Source organism: Chrysochloris asiatica, unplaced genomic scaffold (genome assembly GCF_000296735.1).
Source record: "Chrysochloris asiatica unplaced genomic scaffold, ChrAsi1.0 scaffold00003, whole genome shotgun sequence".
Lineage (NCBI taxonomy): Eukaryota > Metazoa > Chordata > Mammalia > Afrosoricida > Chrysochloridae > Chrysochloris > Chrysochloris asiatica.
Genome location: NW_006408521.1, coordinates 16,020,459 through 16,025,062, shown reverse-complemented (window position 1 = coordinate 16,025,062; position 4,604 = coordinate 16,020,459). Strand labels below are relative to the sequence as shown.

Here is a 4,604-nt window from a genome sequence, read left to right as displayed (position 1 = left end):
ATATTTTGGCTCTTGTGGACTTGTTTTCATTTTCAAACTGAACTTACATATGAGCACAGTCTGACCCTGGTCTTGTTTTGGCTGATGTTATGGAGCTTTTCTATTGTCTCCATCCACAGATGTAGTCAATTTGATTTCTGTGTATTTCATCTGGTTATATCCACGTATGTAGTCATCTTTTATGTTGTTTTTAAAAAGATATTTGTAACAAATAAGTTATTGTTCTTACAAAATTCTAGCATAAGATCTCCAGCATCATTTCTATCACCAAGGCCATATTTTCCAACTACTAATCCTTCCTCTTTGCTCCCAACCTTTGCATTCCAGTCACTAGTAATTACCAATGCATCTTGATTTCATGTTTGATCAATTTCAGACTGAAGAAGTTGGTAGTATTCTTCAATTTCAACATCACTGGCTTTAATGGTTGGTGTGTAAATTTGAAAAATAGTGGTATTAACTGATCTTCCTTGTAGGTATATGGATACTTCATGAATGATCTTAATATGTTCTTTTTAATGATGTGATGCCATTCCTCTTCAATTTGTCATTCCCGGCATAGTAAACCATTGTCAGATTCAAAATGGCCAATACTAGTCCATTTCATCTTATTAATGCCTAGGATATCGAAGTTTATGCATTCCATTTCATTTTTTGCCACTTTCAGTTTTCCTAGATTCATACTTCATACATTCCATGTTCAGATTAAGTCTTCTCAGAAGTTTCTTCTCATTTTAAGTTGTACCCCGTCAGCAAATGAGGATCCCAAAAGCTTTACTCCATTCGTGTCATCACAGTCAACTCTTTTGAGGAGGCAGCTCTTCCCCAGTCATGTTTTAGTGCCTTCCAACCTGAGGGGCTCATCTTCTGCCACTATATCTTATAATACTCTTGTGTTATTCATAATGTTTCAATATTCTATATTCTGGTGCTTACAGTGTTTCACTGCTACTCATAAAGTTTTCAGCAGCTAAATATTTCAAAACAGTCTGTCTCTCCTTCCTAATCCATCTTAGTCTCAAAGCTCAAATGAAACATGTCCACCATGGGTAACCCTGCTGGTACTTACAATACCAGTTACATAACTTCCAGAATCACAGCAACATGCAATCCACCCTAGTCCAACAACATGACAAGTGGTGGTTTAAGAGTTTTGTTGTTGTTAAGTGCTGTCGAGTTGGTTCCATCTCATAGTGACCCTGTATAGGGTTTCTGAGAAGCAGCTGCTGAATTTAAACTGCCAACTTTGCAGTTCAAAAGTGCATTAACCCAAAGCACCAGATGTTTCTAGCTCAGAATGTTGGCTCTAGAGGATGACTTTCTTAATTTGTTGGCTCTGGGGAAAGGTTCATGCCTCCTCTTAGTATCTATAGGTCCTTGAGAATTTCCATTCTTCTTGGCATCGATTTTCCCCTTAATCTAGGAACTTCACAATGCGAGGATCCCTGGTTCAAAGAATGCACTCTGCTCCCAGCTCTTTTTTCTTGCTGTTAGCAGGTCCCGCTAAACGCTGCTTTCTTGTTTAATCTCTTTTGTATCTCAAAAGATATTGACTCAAAACTTCAACCTAATCTCATTGATGGCATCTGACCTCATTACCATAACAGAAAGAAGAGTTTATAACACATCATAAAATTACATCACATTAGGGCTGATCACATTAGCTCACATCACCAGGGAAGTCATTACATCATATCAGATCTCATCATGGGGAATTGATGGCTCTACACACGGCCCTCACTAGATGGAAGACACAGAAATCAAATTAACTACATCTGTGGCAAGAGATGGTGGCAAAGCTCTATATCGTTAGCCAAAACAAGGCCAAGGGCAGATTGTGAAACAGACCATCAGTTGCTCATATGCTAATTCAGACTGAAGCTGAAGAAAATGAAAACAAACCCACAAGAGCCAAAATATGACCTTGAATATAACCCACCTGAATTTAGAGATCATCTAAAGAACAGATTTGATACACTGGACATTAAAGACCATAGACCAGAAGAGTTGTGAGATGACATCAAGAACATCATACAGAAAGAAAGCAAAAAGTCATTAAGAAGACAAGAATAGAGTCTGTAGAAGCCAAAAGAAGAGGTCACCTTGGAGGCGGGTGGTCGATCGTTACCTTATTGGTGCTTGTGAGCTTTGTTTGTTCCGTGCTTCATTTCTCCCTGCAAGGGGAGTGAAGCCTCGACATCCGGCAGGAGCCTCTTCTGTGGCAGTTCTGAGCTTGAAGTTACCAGACTTCTCTCAAACTTGGGTGGAGAGGAGACTCAGATGTTGAACTCTGCAGATCAGGCCATGAAAATGCCTGTACTCAAAGGGAAGGATCCGGCAGAAAGAAACACCTACTATCCTGGGCTTGGCAACAAGGAAGAGGACAGGTAGCGGAAATCCTTTAATCAGAGAGCAGACTGAAAGGTGACAAAGAAGCTGAAGATGGGTGGTGAAGAGAGGCCTAACATTCCGGTTGCCCAGTTTTAGAAATAGTAGTAAGAACCAACAACAGCTTAATGGGCAGAAGACCAAGGATCAGAATTCCCAGATGAAGACTGTTCATAAAAAAAAAAGAAAAAGAGGACATGTTTCTAATTCAGCAACAGTTGCACGGCAGGCCACACAAAATGGAGGCAAGAACAAAGTGCATTTCCCAAATATTCAAAATCGGAACTCTGGTTTGTCAAACCCCAGCTTACTTTTTAGGGCTCAAACAAATCAGAATTATGTTAAGCCAAATTTAGTGAGCCCTCCCTCCCAAGTGTTCTTCCTAAACCACCAAGCCACTGGGTTCCTGTTTCCTTGAATCTTTTTGATAAAGAAATAATGACATTTCAACTTAAAACCTTACTTAAAAGTACAGGAATAAGATAAAATACTATTGTTTAGATTTAAGCATCCTAAAAAAATTAGCCAATGGGCGTGAAACAAATTCACTAAGGAATTCATCTATTTGTGTAAAATTGCTAATTAATAAAGAAAATGTGATTCGATTTAAGTGTGCACTGTGATGTAATGATCCTATCAGTGTGACTTAAAATTGCTTAATATTTATTGATATTGTGTTCTTATATAATGAACTCTTATTTTCCCATTCTAGTTTGGAGTGCTAAAATAATCAGCTTTTTCTGTTTGTTGGGCAAAATACTCATTTAAGATTATCACTCATGGATCAGTAGATTTACTTGTTAGAAACTAGTGAATCAGTTTAGCATCTAACTAAAACAGACAAGGATTGAGAACTAATCAAACATTTGGAAGTTTAATGTCCTAGAAACACTTGACCAATAATAGCCAACCTGATGTGTATTGCCCAGAAAAAATTTTGAATTTTTCTTAATCAGTTGTATTTTAATAGTTGTATAGTGGTGAATATGGGAAAGGACTTATTAAAATGAGGCACAGCACACCCCAACAGTCTTGTTTTTCACATGCAATGGACAGCTGTCTACCAGCAAGTACACCATTTTTATAGACAGTATTGGGTGGCCACTGAAGACCTTTCAAAATACAGTTTCGTACTATAGCACAGCACAAACTATTGACAGGGATGTCTCCTCAAATCATCCCTGCAGAGCTTGCTTCAAGTAGGGGGTGGGGGTGGAGGTGGATTTTTTAATGTGAAAGTTTTATGTATCTAGGAAAGTAAGAGCCATGTAAATATATATATATAATAAACTTGTAGCCTATGTAAAGTTTTGTTGGCCTTTATCCTATAAAAATAGACTGTTTTAGTATGAATTTGCTGAATGTTAAGATCACAGACTGTTCTTTTAAAATACTATGGACTAATTTTAAAGGTTCAAAATAACTTGTTTTTAAAATTTGCCCTTGTGCTAAAGTGCCAGTGTCTGTATAATTTATTTGGTTGTAAAATGAATCTCAAAAGTAAATTTTAGGTTTTATATAATGGAAAGGCTAAAAGCTGGTAAAGCACTATTTTTAAAAGACATAAAATGCAGTGCAGGACTATTTTTTTCATAATCCCAAAGACTACCTATTAAAAATCCCTCCCAACCTTTAAGGTTCATTTCGGCTTTCCCAAATTTTTATAACCTATGATACTAGTCTATTGTGCGGTGCTTAGTGTATTTGTCATAAGTAAGTAACCCAAGGGGACCATTTATGCAAAATTTGTATTTTCTTAATATTCTGATAGACATGTTGTACCTAATCATAAATGTATCTAAATGGTAAATTAACCCAAAAGTAAAAGAAAAGTGGTGGCGGGAGGTTAATTTAAACATTTTGATTACAAAGTTCTGACTTTCTGGTTTGGAAGTTCTTTATGTTTATAAACAAAATGACTAAACTGTATTTCTCCAAATAAACTCAGAGGAAGTAAAAAAAAAAAAAAAGAGAGAGAGAGAGAGATAAGAAAGAAGGAAAAGGGGGAACAAACAAGATGGCAGATTGGGTGGACGTGTATAGCAGAGAGCTCCTCGGACAACAACACAGAATACCCGAACAAGCAGGCTCAGAGGATGGTCCCAGAACTCTAAACCACATATAAAGGAATACTTAGAAGGTTGGAAGCCTCACAGCTGGGGGAATTTGTGGCAGAAGCAAGAAATCTATTGCTTTCTAGTCCGGGACGCTCGGCT

The 4,604-nt window shown here is 37.4% G+C and overlaps 1 pseudogene; it reads left to right on the top strand.

Annotated features, from left to right (window-relative positions):
- Nucleotides 1–2,442: 2,442 nt before the first annotated feature.
- LOC102811542 lies at nucleotides 2,443–2,874 on the top strand (annotated as a pseudogene).
- The last annotated feature ends 1,730 nt before the right edge of the window (nucleotides 2,875–4,604 follow it).